General features: G+C 50.3%; 40 non-coding genes across 40 annotated transcripts; 20 read left to right on the plus strand and 20 right to left on the minus strand.

Moving 5' to 3' along the window:
* Window positions 1-105: 105 nt before the first annotated feature.
* Window positions 106-197, plus strand: Trnai-uau (transfer RNA isoleucine (anticodon UAU)). Its single transcript is given in 2 exon segments — window positions 106-143; window positions 162-197. It is a non-coding gene; the product is annotated as a tRNA-Ile (tRNA).
* A 111-nt stretch (window positions 198-308) lies between these two features.
* Window positions 309-380, plus strand: Trnad-guc (transfer RNA aspartic acid (anticodon GUC)). Its single transcript has one exon. It is a non-coding gene; the product is annotated as a tRNA-Asp (tRNA).
* A 233-nt stretch (window positions 381-613) lies between these two features.
* Trnam-cau (transfer RNA methionine (anticodon CAU)) lies at window positions 614-685 on the minus strand. Its single transcript has one exon. It is a non-coding gene; the product is annotated as a tRNA-Met (tRNA).
* Window positions 686-968: 283 nt separating this feature from the next.
* Window positions 969-1041, minus strand: Trnar-acg (transfer RNA arginine (anticodon ACG)). Its single transcript has one exon. It is a non-coding gene; the product is annotated as a tRNA-Arg (tRNA).
* A 443-nt stretch (window positions 1042-1484) lies between these two features.
* On the plus strand, window positions 1485-1576 carry Trnai-uau (transfer RNA isoleucine (anticodon UAU)). Its single transcript is given in 2 exon segments — window positions 1485-1522; window positions 1541-1576. It is a non-coding gene; the product is annotated as a tRNA-Ile (tRNA).
* A 111-nt stretch (window positions 1577-1687) lies between these two features.
* Trnad-guc (transfer RNA aspartic acid (anticodon GUC)) lies at window positions 1688-1759 on the plus strand. Its single transcript has one exon. It is a non-coding gene; the product is annotated as a tRNA-Asp (tRNA).
* Window positions 1760-1992: 233 nt separating this feature from the next.
* Window positions 1993-2064, minus strand: Trnam-cau (transfer RNA methionine (anticodon CAU)). Its single transcript has one exon. It is a non-coding gene; the product is annotated as a tRNA-Met (tRNA).
* A 283-nt stretch (window positions 2065-2347) lies between these two features.
* Window positions 2348-2420, minus strand: Trnar-acg (transfer RNA arginine (anticodon ACG)). Its single transcript has one exon. It is a non-coding gene; the product is annotated as a tRNA-Arg (tRNA).
* Window positions 2421-2863: 443 nt separating this feature from the next.
* Trnai-uau (transfer RNA isoleucine (anticodon UAU)) lies at window positions 2864-2955 on the plus strand. Its single transcript is given in 2 exon segments — window positions 2864-2901; window positions 2920-2955. It is a non-coding gene; the product is annotated as a tRNA-Ile (tRNA).
* A 111-nt stretch (window positions 2956-3066) lies between these two features.
* On the plus strand, window positions 3067-3138 carry Trnad-guc (transfer RNA aspartic acid (anticodon GUC)). Its single transcript has one exon. It is a non-coding gene; the product is annotated as a tRNA-Asp (tRNA).
* Window positions 3139-3371: 233 nt separating this feature from the next.
* On the minus strand, window positions 3372-3443 carry Trnam-cau (transfer RNA methionine (anticodon CAU)). Its single transcript has one exon. It is a non-coding gene; the product is annotated as a tRNA-Met (tRNA).
* Window positions 3444-3726: 283 nt separating this feature from the next.
* Window positions 3727-3799, minus strand: Trnar-acg (transfer RNA arginine (anticodon ACG)). The gene has a single exon. It is a non-coding gene; the product is annotated as a tRNA-Arg (tRNA).
* Window positions 3800-4242: 443 nt separating this feature from the next.
* Window positions 4243-4334, plus strand: Trnai-uau (transfer RNA isoleucine (anticodon UAU)). Its single transcript is given in 2 exon segments — window positions 4243-4280; window positions 4299-4334. It is a non-coding gene; the product is annotated as a tRNA-Ile (tRNA).
* A 111-nt stretch (window positions 4335-4445) lies between these two features.
* Window positions 4446-4517, plus strand: Trnad-guc (transfer RNA aspartic acid (anticodon GUC)). The gene has a single exon. It is a non-coding gene; the product is annotated as a tRNA-Asp (tRNA).
* A 233-nt stretch (window positions 4518-4750) lies between these two features.
* Window positions 4751-4822, minus strand: Trnam-cau (transfer RNA methionine (anticodon CAU)). Its single transcript has one exon. It is a non-coding gene; the product is annotated as a tRNA-Met (tRNA).
* A 283-nt stretch (window positions 4823-5105) lies between these two features.
* Trnar-acg (transfer RNA arginine (anticodon ACG)) lies at window positions 5106-5178 on the minus strand. The gene has a single exon. It is a non-coding gene; the product is annotated as a tRNA-Arg (tRNA).
* Window positions 5179-5621: 443 nt separating this feature from the next.
* Window positions 5622-5713, plus strand: Trnai-uau (transfer RNA isoleucine (anticodon UAU)). The gene is given in 2 exon segments: window positions 5622-5659; window positions 5678-5713. It is a non-coding gene; the product is annotated as a tRNA-Ile (tRNA).
* Window positions 5714-5824: 111 nt separating this feature from the next.
* On the plus strand, window positions 5825-5896 carry Trnad-guc (transfer RNA aspartic acid (anticodon GUC)). The gene has a single exon. It is a non-coding gene; the product is annotated as a tRNA-Asp (tRNA).
* Window positions 5897-6129: 233 nt separating this feature from the next.
* Trnam-cau (transfer RNA methionine (anticodon CAU)) lies at window positions 6130-6201 on the minus strand. Its single transcript has one exon. It is a non-coding gene; the product is annotated as a tRNA-Met (tRNA).
* A 283-nt stretch (window positions 6202-6484) lies between these two features.
* On the minus strand, window positions 6485-6557 carry Trnar-acg (transfer RNA arginine (anticodon ACG)). Its single transcript has one exon. It is a non-coding gene; the product is annotated as a tRNA-Arg (tRNA).
* A 6317-nt stretch (window positions 6558-12874) lies between these two features.
* On the plus strand, window positions 12875-12946 carry Trnad-guc (transfer RNA aspartic acid (anticodon GUC)). The gene has a single exon. It is a non-coding gene; the product is annotated as a tRNA-Asp (tRNA).
* A 233-nt stretch (window positions 12947-13179) lies between these two features.
* On the minus strand, window positions 13180-13251 carry Trnam-cau (transfer RNA methionine (anticodon CAU)). Its single transcript has one exon. It is a non-coding gene; the product is annotated as a tRNA-Met (tRNA).
* A 283-nt stretch (window positions 13252-13534) lies between these two features.
* Trnar-acg (transfer RNA arginine (anticodon ACG)) lies at window positions 13535-13607 on the minus strand. The gene has a single exon. It is a non-coding gene; the product is annotated as a tRNA-Arg (tRNA).
* A 443-nt stretch (window positions 13608-14050) lies between these two features.
* Window positions 14051-14142, plus strand: Trnai-uau (transfer RNA isoleucine (anticodon UAU)). Its single transcript is given in 2 exon segments — window positions 14051-14088; window positions 14107-14142. It is a non-coding gene; the product is annotated as a tRNA-Ile (tRNA).
* A 111-nt stretch (window positions 14143-14253) lies between these two features.
* Trnad-guc (transfer RNA aspartic acid (anticodon GUC)) lies at window positions 14254-14325 on the plus strand. The gene has a single exon. It is a non-coding gene; the product is annotated as a tRNA-Asp (tRNA).
* Window positions 14326-14558: 233 nt separating this feature from the next.
* Trnam-cau (transfer RNA methionine (anticodon CAU)) lies at window positions 14559-14630 on the minus strand. The gene has a single exon. It is a non-coding gene; the product is annotated as a tRNA-Met (tRNA).
* Window positions 14631-14913: 283 nt separating this feature from the next.
* Window positions 14914-14986, minus strand: Trnar-acg (transfer RNA arginine (anticodon ACG)). Its single transcript has one exon. It is a non-coding gene; the product is annotated as a tRNA-Arg (tRNA).
* A 443-nt stretch (window positions 14987-15429) lies between these two features.
* On the plus strand, window positions 15430-15521 carry Trnai-uau (transfer RNA isoleucine (anticodon UAU)). The gene is given in 2 exon segments: window positions 15430-15467; window positions 15486-15521. It is a non-coding gene; the product is annotated as a tRNA-Ile (tRNA).
* Window positions 15522-15632: 111 nt separating this feature from the next.
* Window positions 15633-15704, plus strand: Trnad-guc (transfer RNA aspartic acid (anticodon GUC)). Its single transcript has one exon. It is a non-coding gene; the product is annotated as a tRNA-Asp (tRNA).
* A 233-nt stretch (window positions 15705-15937) lies between these two features.
* Trnam-cau (transfer RNA methionine (anticodon CAU)) lies at window positions 15938-16009 on the minus strand. The gene has a single exon. It is a non-coding gene; the product is annotated as a tRNA-Met (tRNA).
* Window positions 16010-16292: 283 nt separating this feature from the next.
* Window positions 16293-16365, minus strand: Trnar-acg (transfer RNA arginine (anticodon ACG)). Its single transcript has one exon. It is a non-coding gene; the product is annotated as a tRNA-Arg (tRNA).
* Window positions 16366-16808: 443 nt separating this feature from the next.
* Window positions 16809-16900, plus strand: Trnai-uau (transfer RNA isoleucine (anticodon UAU)). Its single transcript is given in 2 exon segments — window positions 16809-16846; window positions 16865-16900. It is a non-coding gene; the product is annotated as a tRNA-Ile (tRNA).
* A 111-nt stretch (window positions 16901-17011) lies between these two features.
* Window positions 17012-17083, plus strand: Trnad-guc (transfer RNA aspartic acid (anticodon GUC)). The gene has a single exon. It is a non-coding gene; the product is annotated as a tRNA-Asp (tRNA).
* A 233-nt stretch (window positions 17084-17316) lies between these two features.
* Window positions 17317-17388, minus strand: Trnam-cau (transfer RNA methionine (anticodon CAU)). The gene has a single exon. It is a non-coding gene; the product is annotated as a tRNA-Met (tRNA).
* Window positions 17389-17671: 283 nt separating this feature from the next.
* On the minus strand, window positions 17672-17744 carry Trnar-acg (transfer RNA arginine (anticodon ACG)). The gene has a single exon. It is a non-coding gene; the product is annotated as a tRNA-Arg (tRNA).
* Window positions 17745-18187: 443 nt separating this feature from the next.
* On the plus strand, window positions 18188-18279 carry Trnai-uau (transfer RNA isoleucine (anticodon UAU)). The gene is given in 2 exon segments: window positions 18188-18225; window positions 18244-18279. It is a non-coding gene; the product is annotated as a tRNA-Ile (tRNA).
* Window positions 18280-18390: 111 nt separating this feature from the next.
* Window positions 18391-18462, plus strand: Trnad-guc (transfer RNA aspartic acid (anticodon GUC)). The gene has a single exon. It is a non-coding gene; the product is annotated as a tRNA-Asp (tRNA).
* Window positions 18463-18695: 233 nt separating this feature from the next.
* Trnam-cau (transfer RNA methionine (anticodon CAU)) lies at window positions 18696-18767 on the minus strand. The gene has a single exon. It is a non-coding gene; the product is annotated as a tRNA-Met (tRNA).
* A 283-nt stretch (window positions 18768-19050) lies between these two features.
* On the minus strand, window positions 19051-19123 carry Trnar-acg (transfer RNA arginine (anticodon ACG)). Its single transcript has one exon. It is a non-coding gene; the product is annotated as a tRNA-Arg (tRNA).
* Window positions 19124-19566: 443 nt separating this feature from the next.
* Trnai-uau (transfer RNA isoleucine (anticodon UAU)) lies at window positions 19567-19658 on the plus strand. Its single transcript is given in 2 exon segments — window positions 19567-19604; window positions 19623-19658. It is a non-coding gene; the product is annotated as a tRNA-Ile (tRNA).
* Window positions 19659-19769: the final 111 nt, after the last annotated feature.

A 19769-nucleotide genomic window follows, 5' to 3' on the forward strand; every position in this document is an offset into this window, starting at 1 on the left:
TGCTAAATTCGCAGTATGGCCGCAGGTGACGATCTTATGACGGGTGTGCAGCCACAACAGGTTGGCAGCAAAGTGAGTATCGCTAACTGAAAGCTCTCTGCTGTAGCCCCAGTGGCGCAATTGGTTAGCGCACGGTACTTATAAGGCAGTAGCCGTGAGCAATGCCGGGGTTGTGAGTTCGAGCCTCACCTGGGGCATACTTTTATTTCGTAGCAGCTGACTCTGAAAGCATCGGGACGCGAGAGTTGAGATGTATCACCTGCTTGAGAAACATAAGTGTGCGTGCATTATAGTCACCGATCGCGTGTTCCTCGGTAGTATAGTGGTTAGTATCCCCGCCTGTCACGCGGGAGACCGGGGTTCGATTCCCCGCCGGGGAGGTGCGATTTTTATATCGCGAAAGTTGCACGCGTGGCCCCAAAGGACATTAACGTTGCGATCAAGGAATGTAGTTACTGCAAAATCGTAAGAAAGTCTGCGTCTTAGGAAGTGTTTCTCGCATTCTTCACACGACGTCGTCGTTCCACGACTTACAGGGGTTGCTGTTGACGCTGAATCAGCTCACCCCAGGCTTAATGATCGAGCTCGAGGCACCCAAGAAAAAGAATAATTTTAGCAGAGCGTGGTTTCGATCCACGGACCTCTGGGTTATGGGCCCAGCACGCTTCCACTGCGCCACTCTGCTGCGTGGAGCCGTCCGCGCTCTTCGGTGCGTGACATGGGACACTTGGAAAGCGTTGTCTGCGTCGGTTTCCCGCGCCTACCGTTTAATTAAGTGCGTAACATCTCTCAGCTTGACTTGTCTCGACTTTGCTCGACTGACGCTACGCTGACGCTTGCACGAAGCGATATTTACCGCAATCGTCTCGAGATGCAGCTGCGAGATGCTCAGGATTAACATTGCACTCCACGAAGGTGGAGACATTCGAATCCACTGCCTAGCTACGCGCCCGCAACTAACAAAATGCCGACCCTGCCAGGATTCGAACCTGGAATCTTCTGATCCGTAGTCAGACGCGTTATCCGTTGCGCCACAGGGCCACTGTTTGCGTTTTTTACCACGAGGCGGGTGCACATCGCAAAGCAACGTGTTCTCCGTGGCTCGGCAACTGCATGTCGTCCACTGACAACGGCGGCGCGCCCACTCTGGTCTTGCGCACTCTGCAGGGAGCTGCCAAGGAAGGCATCTCTCCTCCAGCTGCTCGGCCACGGTGCGCCTGCACGGCTTAGAGCTTGCCACACATCTGCCCTCGCTGTTGGACAGGTAGCAGAAGGCAAGGCGCGCGTTTTTCTGCATTTTTTTCGGCGAGGACAAGCGGTTGATATGCTTGTAAGTGTAGCATATGAAGCAAGAATCGAATGAGGCAGTCGTAGACAGGTGCTAAATTCGCAGTATGGCCGCAGGTGACGATCTTATGACGGGTGTGCAGCCACAACAGGTTGGCAGCAAAGTGAGTATCGCTAACTGAAAGCTCTCTGCTGTAGCCCCAGTGGCGCAATTGGTTAGCGCACGGTACTTATAAGGCAGTAGCCGTGAGCAATGCCGGGGTTGTGAGTTCGAGCCTCACCTGGGGCATACTTTTATTTCGTAGCAGCTGACTCTGAAAGCATCGGGACGCGAGAGTTGAGATGTATCACCTGCTTGAGAAACATAAGTGTGCGTGCATTATAGTCACCGATCGCGTGTTCCTCGGTAGTATAGTGGTTAGTATCCCCGCCTGTCACGCGGGAGACCGGGGTTCGATTCCCCGCCGGGGAGGTGCGATTTTTATATCGCGAAAGTTGCACGCGTGGCCCCAAAGGACATTAACGTTGCGATCAAGGAATGTAGTTACTGCAAAATCGTAAGAAAGTCTGCGTCTTAGGAAGTGTTTCTCGCATTCTTCACACGACGTCGTCGTTCCACGACTTACAGGGGTTGCTGTTGACGCTGAATCAGCTCACCCCAGGCTTAATGATCGAGCTCGAGGCACCCAAGAAAAAGAATAATTTTAGCAGAGCGTGGTTTCGATCCACGGACCTCTGGGTTATGGGCCCAGCACGCTTCCACTGCGCCACTCTGCTGCGTGGAGCCGTCCGCGCTCTTCGGTGCGTGACATGGGACACTTGGAAAGCGTTGTCTGCGTCGGTTTCCCGCGCCTACCGTTTAATTAAGTGCGTAACATCTCTCAGCTTGACTTGTCTCGACTTTGCTCGACTGACGCTACGCTGACGCTTGCACGAAGCGAAATTTACCGCAATCGTCTCGAGATGCAGCTGCGAGATGCTCAGGATTAACATTGCACTCCACGAAGGTGGAGACATTCGAATCCACTGCCTAGCTACGCGCCCGCAACTAACAAAATGCCGACCCTGCCAGGATTCGAACCTGGAATCTTCTGATCCGTAGTCAGACGCGTTATCCGTTGCGCCACAGGGCCACTGTTTGCGTTTTTTACCACGAGGCGGGTGCACATCGCAAAGCAACGTGTTCTCCGTGGCTCGGCAACTGCATGTCGTCCACTGACAACGGCGGCGCGCCCACTCTGGTCTTGCGCACTCTGCAGGGAGCTGCCAAGGAAGGCATCTCTCCTCCAGCTGCTCGGCCACGGTGCGCCTGCACGGCTTAGAGCTTGCCACACATCTGCCCTCGCTGTTGGACAGGTAGCAGAAGGCAAGGCGCGCGTTTTTCTGCATTTTTTTCGGCGAGGACAAGCGGTTGATATGCTTGTAAGTGTAGCATATGAAGCAAGAATCGAATGAGGCAGTCGTAGACAGGTGCTAAATTCGCAGTATGGCCGCAGGTGACGATCTTATGACGGGTGTGCAGCCACAACAGGTTGGCAGCAAAGTGAGTATCGCTAACTGAAAGCTCTCTGCTGTAGCCCCAGTGGCGCAATTGGTTAGCGCACGGTACTTATAAGGCAGTAGCCGTGAGCAATGCCGGGGTTGTGAGTTCGAGCCTCACCTGGGGCATACTTTTATTTCGTAGCAGCTGACTCTGAAAGCATCGGGACGCGAGAGTTGAGATGTATCACCTGCTTGAGAAAGATAAGTGTGCGTGCATTATAGTCACCGATCGCGTGTTCCTCGGTAGTATAGTGGTTAGTATCCCCGCCTGTCACGCGGGAGACCGGGGTTCGATTCCCCGCCGGGGAGGTGCGATTTTTATATCGCGAAAGTTGCACGCGTGGCCCCAAAGGACATTAACGTTGCGATCAAGGAATGTAGTTACTGCAAAATCGTAAGAAAGTCTGCGTCTTAGGAAGTGTTTCTCGCATTCTTCACACGACGTCGTCGTTCCACGACTTACAGGGGTTGCTGTTGACGCTGAATCAGCTCACCCCAGGCTTAATGATCGAGCTCGAGGCACCCAAGAAAAAGAATAATTTTAGCAGAGCGTGGTTTCGATCCACGGACCTCTGGGTTATGGGCCCAGCACGCTTCCACTGCGCCACTCTGCTGCGTGGAGCCGTCCGCGCTCTTCGGTGCGTGACATGGGACACTTGGAAAGCGTTGTCTGCGTCGGTTTCCCGCGCCTACCGTTTAATTAAGTGCGTAACATCTCTCAGCTTGACTTGTCTCGACTTTGCTCGACTGACGCTACGCTGACGCTTGCACGAAGCGATATTTACCGCAATCGTCTCGAGATGCAGCTGCGAGATGCTCAGGATTAACATTGCACTCCACGAAGGTGGAGACATTCGAATCCACTGCCTAGCTACGCGCCCGCAACTAACAAAATGCCGACCCTGCCAGGATTCGAACCTGGAATCTTCTGATCCGTAGTCAGACGCGTTATCCGTTGCGCCACAGGGCCACTGTTTGCGTTTTTTACCACGAGGCGGGTGCACATCGCAAAGCAACGTGTTCTCCGTGGCTCGGCAACTGCATGTCGTCCACTGACAACGGCGGCGCGGCCACTCTGGTCTTGCGCACTCTGCAGGGAGCTGCCAAGGAAGGCATCTCTCCTCCAGCTGCTCGGCCACGGTGCGCCTGCACGGCTTAGAGCTTGCCACACATCTGCCCTCGCTGTTGGACAGGTAGCAGAAGGCAAGGCGCGCGTTTTTCTGCATTTTTTTCGGCGAGGACAAGCGGTTGATATGCTTGTAAGTGTAGCATATGAAGCAAGAATCGAATGAGGCAGTCGTAGACAGGTGCTAAATTCGCAGTATGGCCGCAGGTGACGATCTTATGACGGGTGTGCAGCCACAACAGGTTGGCAGCAAAGTGAGTATCGCTAACTGAAAGCTCTCTGCTGTAGCCCCAGTGGCGCAATTGGTTAGCGCACGGTACTTATAAGGCAGTAGCCGTGAGCAATGCCGGGGTTGTGAGTTCGAGCCTCACCTGGGGCATACTTTTATTTCGTAGCAGCTGACTCTGAAAGCATCGGGACGCGAGAGTTGAGATGTATCACCTGCTTGAGAAAGATAAGTGTGCGTGCATTATAGTCACCGATCGCGTGTTCCTCGGTAGTATAGTGGTTAGTATCCCCGCCTGTCACGCGGGAGACCGGGGTTCGATTCCCCGCCGGGGAGGTGCGATTTTTATATCGCGAAAGTTGCACGCGTGGCCCCAAAGGACATTAACGTTGCGATCAAGGAATGTAGTTACTGCAAAATCGTAAGAAAGTCTGCGTCTTAGGAAGTGTTTCTCGCATTCTTCACACGACGTCGTCGTTCCACGACTTACAGGGGTTGCTGTTGACGCTGAATCAGCTCACCCCAGGCTTAATGATCGAGCTCGAGGCACCCAAGAAAAAGAATAATTTTAGCAGAGCGTGGTTTCGATCCACGGACCTCTGGGTTATGGGCCCAGCACGCTTCCACTGCGCCACTCTGCTGCGTGGAGCCGTCCGCGCTCTTCGGTGCGTGACATGGGACACTTGGAAAGCGTTGTCTGCGTCGGTTTCCCGCGCCTACCGTTTAATTAAGTGCGTAACATCTCTCAGCTTGACTTGTCTCGACTTTGCTCGACTGACGCTACGCTGACGCTTGCACGAAGCGATATTTACCGCAATCGTCTCGAGATGCAGCTGCGAGATGCTCAGGATTAACATTGCACTCCACGAAGGTGGAGACATTCGAATCCACTGCCTAGCTACGCGCCCGCAACTAACAAAATGCCGACCCTGCCGGGATTCGAACCTGGAATCTTCTGATCCGTAGTCAGACGCGTTATCCGTTGCGCCACAGGGCCACTGTTTGCGTTTTTTACCACGAGGCGGGTGCACATCGCAAAGCAACGTGTTCTCCGTGGCTCGGCAACTGCATGTCGTCCACTGACAACGGCGGCGCGCCCACTCTGGTCTTGCGCACTCTGCAGGGAGCTGCCAAGGAAGGCATCTCTCCTCCAGCTGCTCGGCCACGGTGCGCCTGCACGGCTTAGAGCTTGCCACACATCTGCCCTCGCTGTTGGACAGGTAGCAGAAGGCAAGGCGCGCGTTTTTCTGCATTTTTTTCGGCGAGGACAAGCGGTTGATATGCTTGTAAGTGTAGCATATGAAGCAAGAATCGAATGAGGCAGTCGTAGACAGGTGCTAAATTCGCAGTATGGCCGCAGGTGACGATCTTATGACGGGTGTGCAGCCACAACAGGTTGGCAGCAAAGTGAGTATCGCTAACTGAAAGCTCTCTGCTGTAGCCCCAGTGGCGCAATTGGTTAGCGCACGGTACTTATAAGGCAGTAGCCGTGAGCAATGCCGGGGTTGTGAGTTCGAGCCTCACCTGGGGCATACTTTTATTTCGTAGCAGCTGACTCTGAAAGCATCGGGACGCGAGAGTTGAGATGTATCACCTGCTTGAGAAACATAAGTGTGCGTGCATTATAGTCACCGATCGCGTGTTCCTCGGTAGTATAGTGGTTAGTATCCCCGCCTGTCACGCGGGAGACCGGGGTTCGATTCCCCGCCGGGGAGGTGCGATTTTTATATCGCGAAAGTTGCACGCGTGGCCCCAAAGGACATTAACGTTGCGATCAAGGAATGTAGTTACTGCAAAATCGTAAGAAAGTCTGCGTCTTAGGAAGTGTTTCTCGCATTCTTCACACGACGTCGTCGTTCCACGACTTACAGGGGTTGCTGTTGACGCTGAATCAGCTCACCCCAGGCTTAATGATCGAGCTCGAGGCACCCAAGAAAAAGAATAATTTTAGCAGAGCGTGGTTTCGATCCACGGACCTCTGGGTTATGGGCCCAGCACGCTTCCACTGCGCCACTCTGCTGCGTGGAGCCGTCCGCGCTCTTCGGTGCGTGACATGGGACACTTGGAAAGCGTTGTCTGCGTCGGTTTCCCGCGCCTACCGTTTAATTAAGTGCGTAACATCTCTCAGCTTGACTTGTCTCGACTTTGCTCGACTGACGCTACGCTGACGCTTGCACGAAGCGATATTTACCGCAATCGTCTCGAGATGCAGCTGCGAGATGCTCAGGATTAACATTGCACTCCACGAAGGTGGAGACATTCGAATCCACTGCCTAGCTACGCGCCCGCAACTAACAAAATGCCGACCCTGCCAGGATTCGAACCTGGAATCTTCTGATCCGTAGTCAGACGCGTTATCCGTTGCGCCACAGGGCCACTGTTTGCGTTTTTTACCACGAGGCGGGTGCACATCGCAAAGCAACGTGTTCTCCGTGGCTCGGCAACTGCATGTCGTCCACTGACAACGGCGGCGCGCCCACTCTGGTCTTGCGCACTCTGCAGGGAGCTGCCAAGGAAGGCATCTCTCCTCCAGCTGCTCGGCCACGGTGCGCCTGCACGGCTTAGAGCTTGCCACACATCTGCCCTCGCTGTTGGACAGGTAGCAGAAGGCAAGGCGCGCGTTTTTCTGCATTTTTTTCGGCGAGGACAAGCGGTTGATATGCTTGTAAGTGTAGCATATGAAGCAAGAATCGAATGAGGCAGTCGTAGACAGGTGCTAAATTCGCAGTATGGCCGCAGGTGACGATCTTATGACGGGTGTGCAGCCACAACAGGTTGGCAGCAAAGTGAGTATCGCTAACTGAAAGCTCTCTGCTGTAGCCCCAGTCGCGCTTCAGCTGTGCTACCGTGTGGACGTGTGTACTGCTGCGCTCCGATTGTGTTGTTTACATAGGTGTTCTGCTGTTGTCGTCTTTGCTGTCTGTCCGTTCATCTTCGTGTTTGTGTATCTTTGTCAGTGTTTGGCTGTTCATCACCGTTCTGTCTCCCACCGGAATTTCGGTTTTTTAACCGGAGTTTCATCCCTGTTCTGAATCATGTCTACGAACGTCAGGAAAAACACACTGGTCTTCGCTTTCGACAAGGAAACCCGTCATATCCAGCCAACGTCACTGGAAATACACGATTGGATAACTGAGGTAATTGGTGTCAACTCTGATTCCGTCCATACCATGCAGTTAGACAATGATAAATACTGTATTTTTGTTAAGTTTGAGAGCTCGGTGACGATAGATAGACTTTTAGCAAAGTGGGGTAGTGAAGTAGAATTCATTCACAGAGACGGCTCGAAGAGCAAAGTTCGGATCTGGCGAGCTGATATTGTTTACACTACCGTTCGCGTGCTTAACTTACCTATTGAAATTGATAATGATTTAATTAAGGATGCGCTTTGCAAGTATGGTGACGTTAAATCTGTTAATAATGAACGTTGGTCTCGTCACTACAAACTACAGTGTTTTAACGGAATTCGATCTGTGGAGATGGACATCAAGACCAATATTCCGTCTCATATATTTGTAAATGGCTACAAGGCGCAAATTGTGTATTCAGGTCAAGTACCGACCTGTCATGTTTGTAATGAGTCTGGCCACTTTAGACAGGATTGTCCGCGGCGGGTTTTTGTATTGAAAAGTAACCTAACGCAACGCCAGAAACTTACCCTAAACGATGTCTTGCCAAATAATGTATCAGTCCCGTTGGGTGTGGATACTGCCCAAGCAAACCACTCTGATTTATCCGTCAATGATATTACTCAATTTCCATGTTTAGATAAAAAGGCTGATCTTGATACCCCCGCATCCTCCGAATTGCAGACAAAAAAACGGCCCCATGAGATAACTGATAGCTGTTCTGACGACGAGTTGTCTGACAAATCTCACTCCGTGCGCAAACAAAAACAATGCGAGGAGGAGGTAATGCCACACCTCCAGGAAATACAGATGGAAGCTTGTAATCAATCAGAACGTAAACATTTGGTGGGAAACTGCGAAGACGGGGATGTTTCTAGCAATAACCGCGAAACATCAGGAGGCGACACAGTTTGCACAGACGAGCAGACTTCTGACAATCACGAGAAACAATTAGTGTGTCTGGCTCAACCCTCTGTAACGGCTAGTGCTTCCCCGAACGGTACAGATCCCACGACAGGACTAAGCAGTACCGGCCGTGTCTTACAGTTGGACGACCCGACAGGATCGGCGTCACAACCGACCACCACAAAACCCGTTACAGAGCCTTCGGATGCCCCACGAAGGAAGATAAAGCCGCAACCGAATGTCAATGCTCCTCGTAATCAAGCGAAGTTAAAGAGCGCGAAAGGTACCACGCAACCCCATAATGTGCGTTACGAAACTGTCAGGCACGGGTCATTGAAAGAATCTCCTGAGGAACTTCCTGATAATCAATCTTCTACTGACTCAGGAGGAAAATCTCAAACCTAGACTGCACCAATACTGTAATTTGCAACCTCTCAATGGGACGTTCTGTTCTGTCTAAATTTTCTGTGTCTCCTAAGTAATAATTTAGTAGCATGTTATTTATTCACTGTCCTCACATCCAACGAGTAATAGCGCAATGACCCAGTGTTATACTATTGCTACTGTCAACATTAATAAAATACGGTCGGCATTGAAAATAGCAGCGCTAAAAGAATTTTTATATGATTCGGGAACTGATATAGCCCTGCTGCAGGAAGTTGTCACGTCGGATTTAAATATTCCCGGGTATGTTGCTCACCTAAATGTCTCCCACGAAACTAGCGTGGGGACAGCTTTTTTAATCCGAGATGGGATTCCAGTAACGGAAGTAGAACGACTGGAATCTGGAAGGGGAATAGGGCTCAAGATTTATGACGTGTCCCTTATTAACTTGTATGCCCCTTCCGGCAGCTCACATAGATCTGACAGAACACGATTTTTTAAAGACGAGGTAATATATTTATTACGCAAAAACCCCAGTCGCCTTATAATGGGAGGTGATTTTAATTGCGTCCTCAACAGGAAAGATCAGAGTCCGAATTTTAATTATTCTGCTGAATTAAAACATCTCGTTACTAGCTTAAAGCTAAAGGATGCTTGGGAATGCAAACACCCTGCTATTGTCGAGTACACTTATGCAACATCCAATGCATGCAGTAGACTCGATAGATTCTACATTACCGAAAATCTCGAAACAGCTCTATTGAAAACAGAAACAATTCCTGTCTACTTTTCGGACCATTCCGGTGTGTTGGCCTGTATCAATTTACAAGCGCAGCCAATCCGCCGCTTCAAAAACCAGTGGAATTTAAATGTCTCGCTGTTACCAGACCGTGAATTAGAAGATCAGATAAAAGACGCATGGGCGTTGTGCCTGCGTGCTCTTCCTAGATACGCGACTACCATAGACTGGTGGACAAAAATGACAAAGCCGAAACTTAGGAAGACGATCATGCAATATAGCTTTCAGAGGGCCAGAGATCTTAAAAATACTATAGAGTTCTATTACTCAGTACTCAGAGAGCTATATGGTCAAACATCTGGTTCACATCTTCGCCTGACAGATATCAAAAAAATTAAGGCTAAATTACTTAGCATTAAGAGGCATCAACTGGAAGGACTTAAAATAAAATCCAAGGCGAAATCTGTATCAGACGACGAAACAACTTCCCTATACCACCTTCTGAAGCACGCTAAAAACAGAAGAATAATGCTTATCGACGAATTACGGACGCCGAATGGTACAAGTCTTAGGACACAGAAGGAGATTCTGAATGAGATCTATCGCTACTTCGATAAATTATATTCTGAAAATTCCAGCTGCGAGGAATCTATTGATGATTTCCTCGACTTTCTTGTGCCACAGCTGACGGATGATGACAACGTTACCTTCCTGTCGCACGTATGTAATGAGGACGTTTATGAGACTCTGTGTAGCTCCCCTCTGAAAAAATCCCCGGGTCCTGATGGTCTACCAGCAGAATTTTATGTCCACTATTGGCCGATAGTGGGAGGGACAATTACAGCGATTGTAAATGAAGTTCTTCAGGGCGCAATGTTACCCTCTGAATTTAAAGAAAGTAAAATAGTCCTTATCCCCAAAACTAAAGGACACACAGATCTTACTAACTTCCGACCGATTTCGTTGCTCAATGCGGACTATAAAATAGTAGCAAGAATTCTCAACAAGAAAATTTCATCCTTAGCAAGTAGACTGATTAGTCCGTATCAACACTGCATTGCAGGTAAAACTCTGTTTCATAATTTAGCGGAATTTCGGGATATAATTGCAATCACTTCAGTCACTAACATCAAATGTGCCCTGGTTTTCCTGGATTTCCATAAAGCATTCGATCTCGTGAATCATCTCTACCTCTTCAAGACGTTAAAAAAGCTTGGTTTCCAAGAACGAGCCTTAAACGTAATAAAAAACGTGGCGACAGGAATAAACGCATGCATAGCAGTTAACAGTCAGGCTACGAGAAAATTTCAAATACGACGCGGTGTTCCTCAGGGAAGCCCCCTTTCTATGTCACTCTTTGCCATTTCACTGGACCCATTTCTTAAACGTATTCACGATAAATTAACAGGAATAACACTGTCAGGGTGCAAAACAGCTATAAAAGCTTATGCTGATGATGTAGGCGTCATAATCAGAAATAATGACGATGTAGCTACGTTAGCTGCAGTGATTCAGACTTACTGCAGTGCGTCTGGGGCAAATTCAAATGAAAAGAAAAGCAAAATTTTACATCTTAGGGGTTTTGAGCACATAAACGTAGAGTGGGCAAAGCTGGTCAGGCAGCATACGACGCTTGGTGTTACATTAACCGCATGCCCAATGAAAACGACTGCGTTGAATTGGAAAGCTGCGGCACGGAAAGTGCAGGGTGCTATAATGGAAAATTTATCACGGAACATGAATCAGATTCAGAGGATTAAGTACATCAACACGTGTATCTTAGCTACAGCATACCACACTGCTCAGCTCTTTCCACTACCCAAAATGATAGCCAGGAACATAACGTCCAGAATCACAAATTTTCTGTGGAAAGGAGAACTGTTTCGAGTAACCGCCAAAGTGGCCACCTTACATCCCAGAAATGGTGGTTTAGGTCTAATCAATATTACCAACAAAGCCTCTGCCCTCTTCGTCAAAAGGCAACTAACTATCATTAGAGAAGTACCGGAAAGTATTTCAAGCCGACTTTTTGAAATTCTCAAACCTCGCAGCCTGCAGCCTCCTATTGATGTGCAAAAAATTAACAATCGTCTCCAGCACGTGCGAGCCTTTTATATTGAACTTAGCTACTTGAGGGACGAAGTTACACGGCTACGTCACCTAACGTCAAAAGACATTATGCGGCTCTGGCAGACATGTGAAGGAAAGAATAAAGTAGAGAGACAGTTTCCTCACATACACTGGACTGCTATCTGGCAAAACATCAATTTAAAAGTTTTATCTTCTGACATAAGAACAGCATGGTACAAAGCCGTTAATAATATCATTAGCACCAACGAAAGATTATATGAAATTGGCCTCAGTGACACCGATCTATGTCAACGATGCCGACTAGTGGACACAATTATCCACAGATACACATGCGGCGGCAATATACATATCTGGAATTGGCTCAAAGTGCAAATAGCTCTCATTACAAGGTCTTCACCACAGTACATCTCGCTGTCAGTGCTGCACAGACCACAAGACCGTTATTTTCCAGAGACGAAGAATAATGCTGTTTATTGGCTCCTGGGAAATTATGTAACTTACGTAACTCATGACGCTGGAACTGACACCGTTACAGATTTCCAGATATACTTACAGTGCAAATACCACAACATACGTACTTATGCGGACCACAAGAAGAAATATGGTAATATGCTACAAATTATATTTGATAGAATGGGAATAGGCTAATAACCAACAACCTAAAGCACACAGTATTGAGTGAATATATTACTATGTGCAGAAGCATTGTGTGTTTCATTTCTTATACTTTCATTTTTGTTGATTTTCCATTATGACAAAATGGTCAAAAACGACAACTGATAAAAAATAAATAAAAAAAAAACTTCAAAAAAAATGAAAGGAACAACAGGTAGAAGAATGAGTTATATTTTTCATTTCATGCACATGAAGGGCAATTACTTATTTCAAGAAAGAATTCTTTTCATTTAATCATGATAATATAAAAAACCATACAAAAAAGAGGAAACACAAATTACAAAAAAAAAAAAAAATTAAATACATTTTAAAAAATTGCCAAAGGCGGCAGTTGTATTTTTGGACCATAGGAGGGACAAGGTCGAAAATCAGTGATGGGTATGGTGGAGACATTGCGGCCAGGCCTCAGATTATTTTTGACCCCTGCCCGCTTTGCCTCCCCCTGCCTATTACTGAAAAAAAAAAACTAAAAAAAAGTGGTAAAAATAAAAAAAATAAAAAAAGTGGTGCAATTGGTTAGGAAAAAAAAAAAAAAAAAAAAAAAAAAAAAAAAAAAAAAAAAAAAAAAAAAAAGTGGCGCAATTGGTTAGCGCACGGTACTTATAAGGCAGTAGCCGTGAGCAATGCCGGGGTTGTGAGTTCGAGCCTCACCTGGGGCATACTTTTATTTCGTAGCAGCTGACTCTGAAAGCATCGGGACGCGAGAGTTGAGATGTATCACCTGCTTGAGAAACATAAGTGTGCGTGCATTATAGTCACCGATCGCGTGTTCCTCGGTAGTATAGTGGTTAGTATCCCCGCCTGTCACGCGGGAGACCGGGGTTCGATTCCCCGCCGGGGAGGTGCGATTTTTATATCGCGAAAGTTGCACGCGTGGCCCCAAAGGACATTAACGTTGCGATCAAGGAATGTAGTTACTGCAAAATCGTAAGAAAGTCTGCGTCTTAGGAAGTGTTTCTCGCATTCTTCACACGACGTCGTCGTTCCACGACTTACAGGGGTTGCTGTTGACGCTGAATCAGCTCACCCCAGGCTTAATGATCGAGCTCGAGGCACCCAAGAAAAAGAATAATTTTAGCAGAGCGTGGTTTCGATCCACGGACCTCTGGGTTATGGGCCCAGCACGCTTCCACTGCGCCACTCTGCTGCGTGGAGCCGTCCGCGCTCTTCGGTGCGTGACATGGGACACTTGGAAAGCGTTGTCTGCGTCGGTTTCCCGCGCCTACCGTTTAATTAAGTGCGTAACATCTCTCAGCTTGACTTGTCTCGACTTTGCTCGACTGACGCTACGCTGACGCTTGCACGAAGCGATATTTACCGCAATCGTCTCGAGATGCAGCTGCGAGATGCTCAGGATTAACATTGCACTCCACGAAGGTGGAGACATTCGAATCCACTGCCTAGCTACGCGCCCGCAACTAACAAAATGCCGACCCTGCCAGGATTCGAACCTGGAATCTTCTGATCCGTAGTCAGACGCGTTATCCGTTGCGCCACAGGGCCACTGTTTGCGTTTTTTACCACGAGGCGGGTGCACATCGCAAAGCAACGTGTTCTCCGTGGCTCGGCAACTGCATGTCGTCCACTGACAACGGCGGCGCGGCCACTCTGGTCTTGCGCACTCTGCAGGGAGCTGCCAAGGAAGGCATCTCTCCTCCAGCTGCTCGGCCACGGTGCGCCTGCACGGCTTAGAGCTTGCCACACATCTGCCCTCGCTGTTGGACAGGTAGCAGAAGGCAAGGCGCGCGTTTTTCTGCATTTTTTTCGGCGAGGACAAGCGGTTGATATGCTTGTAAGTGTAGCATATGAAGCAAGAATCGAATGAGGCAGTCGTAGACAGGTGCTAAATTCGCAGTATGGCCGCAGGTGACGATCTTATGACGGGTGTGCAGCCACAACAGGTTGGCAGCAAAGTGAGTATCGCTAACTGAAAGCTCTCTGCTGTAGCCCCAGTGGCGCAATTGGTTAGCGCACGGTACTTATAAGGCAGTAGCCGTGAGCAATGCCGGGGTTGTGAGTTCGAGCCTCACCTGGGGCATACTTTTATTTCGTAGCAGCTGACTCTGAAAGCATCGGGACGCGAGAGTTGAGATGTATCACCTGCTTGAGAAACATAAGTGTGCGTGCATTATAGTCACCGATCGCGTGTTCCTCGGTAGTATAGTGGTTAGTATCCCCGCCTGTCACGCGGGAGACCGGGGTTCGATTCCCCGCCGGGGAGGTGCGATTTTTATATCGCGAAAGTTGCACGCGTGGCCCCAAAGGACATTAACGTTGCGATCAAGGAATGTAGTTACTGCAAAATCGTAAGAAAGTCTGCGTCTTAGGAAGTGTTTCTCGCATTCTTCACACGACGTCGTCGTTCCACGACTTACAGGGGTTGCTGTTGACGCTGAATCAGCTCACCCCAGGCTTAATGATCGAGCTCGAGGCACCCAAGAAAAAGAATAATTTTAGCAGAGCGTGGTTTCGATCCACGGACCTCTGGGTTATGGGCCCAGCACGCTTCCACTGCGCCACTCTGCTGCGTGGAGCCGTCCGCGCTCTTCGGTGCGTGACATGGGACACTTGGAAAGCGTTGTCTGCGTCGGTTTCCCGCGCCTACCGTTTAATTAAGTGCGTAACATCTCTCAGCTTGACTTGTCTCGACTTTGCTCGACTGACGCTACGCTGACGCTTGCACGAAGCGATATTTACCGCAATCGTCTCGAGATGCAGCTGCGAGATGCTCAGGATTAACATTGCACTCCACGAAGGTGGAGACATTCGAATCCACTGCCTAGCTACGCGCCCGCAACTAACAAAATGCCGACCCTGCCAGGATTCGAACCTGGAATCTTCTGATCCGTAGTCAGACGCGTTATCCGTTGCGCCACAGGGCCACTGTTTGCGTTTTTTACCACGAGGCGGGTGCACATCGCAAAGCAACGTGTTCTCCGTGGCTCGGCAACTGCATGTCGTCCACTGACAACGGCGGCGCGGCCACTCTGGTCTTGCGCACTCTGCAGGGAGCTGCCAAGGAAGGCATCTCTCCTCCAGCTGCTCGGCCACGGTGCGCCTGCACGGCTTAGAGCTTGCCACACATCTGCCCTCGCTGTTGGACAGGTAGCAGAAGGCAAGGCGCGCGTTTTTCTGCATTTTTTTCGGCGAGGACAAGCGGTTGATATGCTTGTAAGTGTAGCATATGAAGCAAGAATCGAATGAGGCAGTCGTAGACAGGTGCTAAATTCGCAGTATGGCCGCAGGTGACGATCTTATGACGGGTGTGCAGCCACAACAGGTTGGCAGCAAAGTGAGTATCGCTAACTGAAAGCTCTCTGCTGTAGCCCCAGTGGCGCAATTGGTTAGCGCACGGTACTTATAAGGCAGTAGCCGTGAGCAATGCCGGGGTTGTGAGTTCGAGCCTCACCTGGGGCATACTTTTATTTCGTAGCAGCTGACTCTGAAAGCATCGGGACGCGAGAGTTGAGATGTATCACCTGCTTGAGAAACATAAGTGTGCGTGCATTATAGTCACCGATCGCGTGTTCCTCGGTAGTATAGTGGTTAGTATCCCCGCCTGTCACGCGGGAGACCGGGGTTCGATTCCCCGCCGGGGAGGTGCGATTTTTATATCGCGAAAGTTGCACGCGTGGCCCCAAAGGACATTAACGTTGCGATCAAGGAATGTAGTTACTGCAAAATCGTAAGAAAGTCTGCGTCTTAGGAAGTGTTTCTCGCATTCTTCACACGACGTCGTCGTTCCACGACTTACAGGGGTTGCTGTTGACGCTGAATCAGCTCACCCCAGGCTTAATGATCGAGCTCGAGGCACCCAAGAAAAAGAATAATTTTAGCAGAGCGTGGTTTCGATCCACGGACCTCTGGGTTATGGGCCCAGCACGCTTCCACTGCGCCACTCTGCTGCGTGGAGCCGTCCGCGCTCTTCGGTGCGTGACATGGGACACTTGGAAAGCGTTGTCTGCGTCGGTTTCCCGCGCCTACCGTTTAATTAAGTGCGTAACATCTCTCAGCTTGACTTGTCTCGACTTTGCTCGACTGACGCTACGCTGACGCTTGCACGAAGCGATATTTACCGCAATCGTCTCGAGATGCAGCTGCGAGATGCTCAGGATTAACATTGCACTCCACGAAGGTGGAGACATTCGAATCCACTGCCTAGCTACGCGCCCGCAACTAACAAAATGCCGACCCTGCCAGGATTCGAACCTGGAATCTTCTGATCCGTAGTCAGACGCGTTATCCGTTGCGCCACAGGGCCACTGTTTGCGTTTTTTACCACGAGGCGGGTGCACATCGCAAAGCAACGTGTTCTCCGTGGCTCGGCAACTGCATGTCGTCCACTGACAACGGCGGCGCGGCCACTCTGGTCTTGCGCACTCTGCAGGGAGCTGCCAAGGAAGGCATCTCTCCTCCAGCTGCTCGGCCACGGTGCGCCTGCACGGCTTAGAGCTTGCCACACATCTGCCCTCGCTGTTGGACAGGTAGCAGAAGGCAAGGCGCGCGTTTTTCTGCATTTTTTTCGGCGAGGACAAGCGGTTGATATGCTTGTAAGTGTAGCATATGAAGCAAGAATCGAATGAGGCAGTCGTAGACAGGTGCTAAATTCGCAGTATGGCCGCAGGTGACGATCTTATGACGGGTGTGCAGCCACAACAGGTTGGCAGCAAAGTGAGTATCGCTAACTGAAAGCTCTCTGCTGTAGCCCCAGTGGCGCAATTGGTTAGCGCACGGTACTTATAAGGCAGTAGCCGTGAGCAATGCCGGGGTTGTGAGTTCGAGCCTCACCTGGGGCATACTTTTATTTCGTAGCAGCTGACTCTGAAAGCATCGGGACGCGAGAGTTGAGATGTATCACCTGCTTGAGAAAGATAAGTGTGCGTGCATTATAGTCACCGATCGCGTGTTCCTCGGTAGTATAGTGGTTAGTATCCCCGCCTGTCACGCGGGAGACCGGGGTTCGATTCCCCGCCGGGGAGGTGCGATTTTTATATCGCGAAAGTTGCACGCGTGGCCCCAAAGCACATTAACGTTGCGATCAAGGAATGTAGTTACTGCAAAATCGTAAGAAAGTCTGCGTCTTAGGAAGTGTTTCTCGCATTCTTCACACGACGTCGTCGTTCCACGACTTACAGGGGTTGCTGTTGACGCTGAATCAGCTCACCCCAGGCTTAATGATCGAGCTCGAGGCACCCAAGAAAAAGAATAATTTTAGCAGAGCGTGGTTTCGATCCACGGACCTCTGGGTTATGGGCCCAGCACGCTTCCACTGCGCCACTCTGCTGCGTGGAGCGGTCCGCGCTCTTCGGTGCGTGACATGGGACACTTGGAAAGCGTTGTCTGCGTCGGTTTCCCGCGCCTACCGTTTAATTAAGTGCGTAACATCTCTCAGCTTGACTTGTCTCGACTTTGCTCGACTGACGCTACGCTGACGCTTGCACGAAGCGATATTTACCGCAATCGTCTCGAGATGCAGCTGCGAGATGCTCAGGATTAACATTGCACTCCACGAAGGTGGAGACATTCGAATCCACTGCCTAGCTACGCGCCCGCAACTAACAAAATGCCGACCCTGCCAGGATTCGAACCTGGAATCTTCTGATCCGTAGTCAGACGCGTTATCCGTTGCGCCACAGGGCCACTGTTTGCGTTTTTTACCACGAGGCGGGTGCACATCGCAAAGCAACGTGTTCTCCGTGGCTCGGCAACTGCATGTCGTCCACTGACAACGGCGGCGCGCCCACTCTGGTCTTGCGCACTCTGCAGGGAGCTGCCAAGGAAGGCATCTCTCCTCCAGCTGCTCGGCCACGGTGCGCCTGCACGGCTTAGAGCTTGCCACACATCTGCCCTCGCTGTTGGACAGGTAGCAGAAGGCAAGGCGCGCGTTTTTCTGCATTTTTTTCGGCGAGGACAAGCGGTTGATATGCTTGTAAGTGTAGCATATGAAGCAAGAATCGAATGAGGCAGTCGTAGACAGGTGCTAAATTCGCAGTATGGCCGCAGGTGACGATCTTATGACGGGTGTGCAGCCACAACAGGTTGGCAGCAAAGTGAGTATCGCTAACTGAAAGCTCTCTGCTGTAGCCCCAGTGGCGCAATTGGTTAGCGCACGGTACTTATAAGGCAGTAGCCGTGAGCAATGCCGGGGTTGTGAGTTCGAGCCTCACCTGGGGCATACTTTTATTTCGTAGCAGCTGACTCTGAAAGCATCGGGACGCGAGAGTTGAGATGTATCACCTGCTTGAGAAAGATAAGTGTGCCTGCATTATAGTCACCGATCGCGTGTTCCTCGGTAGTATAGTGGTTAGTATCCCCGCCTGTCACGCGGGAGACCGGGGTTCGATTCCCCGCCGGGGAGGTGCGATTTTTATATCGCGAAAGTTGCACGCGTGGCCCCAAAGGACATTAACGTTGCGATCAAGGAATGTAGTTACTGCAAAATCGTAAGAAAGTCTGCGTCTTAGGAAGTGTTTCTCGCATTCTTCACACGACGTCGTCGTTCCACGACTTACAGGGGTTGCTGTTGACGCTGAATCAGCTCACCCCAGGCTTAATGATCGAGCTCGAGGCACCCAAGAAAAAGAATAATTTTAGCAGAGCGTGGTTTCGATCCACGGACCTCTGGGTTATGGGCCCAGCACGCTTCCACTGCGCCACTCTGCTGCGTGGAGCCGTCCGCGCTCTTCGGTGCGTGACATGGGACACTTGGAAAGCGTTGTCTGCGTCGGTTTCCCGCGCCTACCGTTTAATTAAGTGCGTAACATCTCTCAGCTTGACTTGTCTCGACTTTGCTCGACTGACGCTACGCTGACGCTTGCACGAAGCGATATTTACCGCAATCGTCTCGAGATGCAGCTGCGAGATGCTCAGGATTAACATTGCACTCCACGAAGGTGGAGACATTCGAATCCACTGCCTAGCTACGCGCCCGCAACTAACAAAATGCCGACCCTGCCAGGATTCGAACCTGGAATCTTCTGATCCGTAGTCAGACGCGTTATCCGTTGCGCCACAGGGCCACTGTTTGCGTTTTTTACCACGAGGCGGGTGCACATCGCAAAGCAACGTGTTCTCCGTGGCTCGGCAACTGCATGTCGTCCACTGACAACGGCGGCGCGGCCACTCTGGTCTTGCGCACTCTGCAGGGAGCTGCCAAGGAAGGCATCTCTCCTCCAGCTGCTCGGCCACGGTGCGCCTGCACGGCTTAGAGCTTGCCACACATCTGCCCTCGCTGTTGGACAGGTAGCAGAAGGCAAGGCGCGCGTTTTTCTGCATTTTTTTCGGCGAGGACAAGCGGTTGATATGCTTGTAAGTGTAGCATATGAAGCAAGAATCGAATGAGGCAGTCGTAGACAGGTGCTAAATTCGCAGTATGGCCGCAGGTGACGATCTTATGACGGGTGTGCAGCCACAACAGGTTGGCAGCAAAGTGAGTATCGCTAACTGAAAGCTCTCTGCTGTAGCCCCAGTGGCGCAATTGGTTAGCGCACGGTACTTATAAGGCAGTAGCCGTGAGCAATGCCGGGGTTGTGAGTTCGAGCCTCACCTGGGGCATACTTTTATTTCGTAGCAGCTGACTCTGAAAGCATCGGGACGCGAGAGTTGAGATGTATCACCTGCTTGAGAAACATAAGTGTGCGTGCATTATAGTCACCGATCGCGTGT

Source organism: Schistocerca nitens, chromosome 9, assembly GCF_023898315.1.
Source record: "Schistocerca nitens isolate TAMUIC-IGC-003100 chromosome 9, iqSchNite1.1, whole genome shotgun sequence".
NCBI classification, from domain to species: Eukaryota; Metazoa; Arthropoda; class Insecta; order Orthoptera; family Acrididae; genus Schistocerca; species Schistocerca nitens.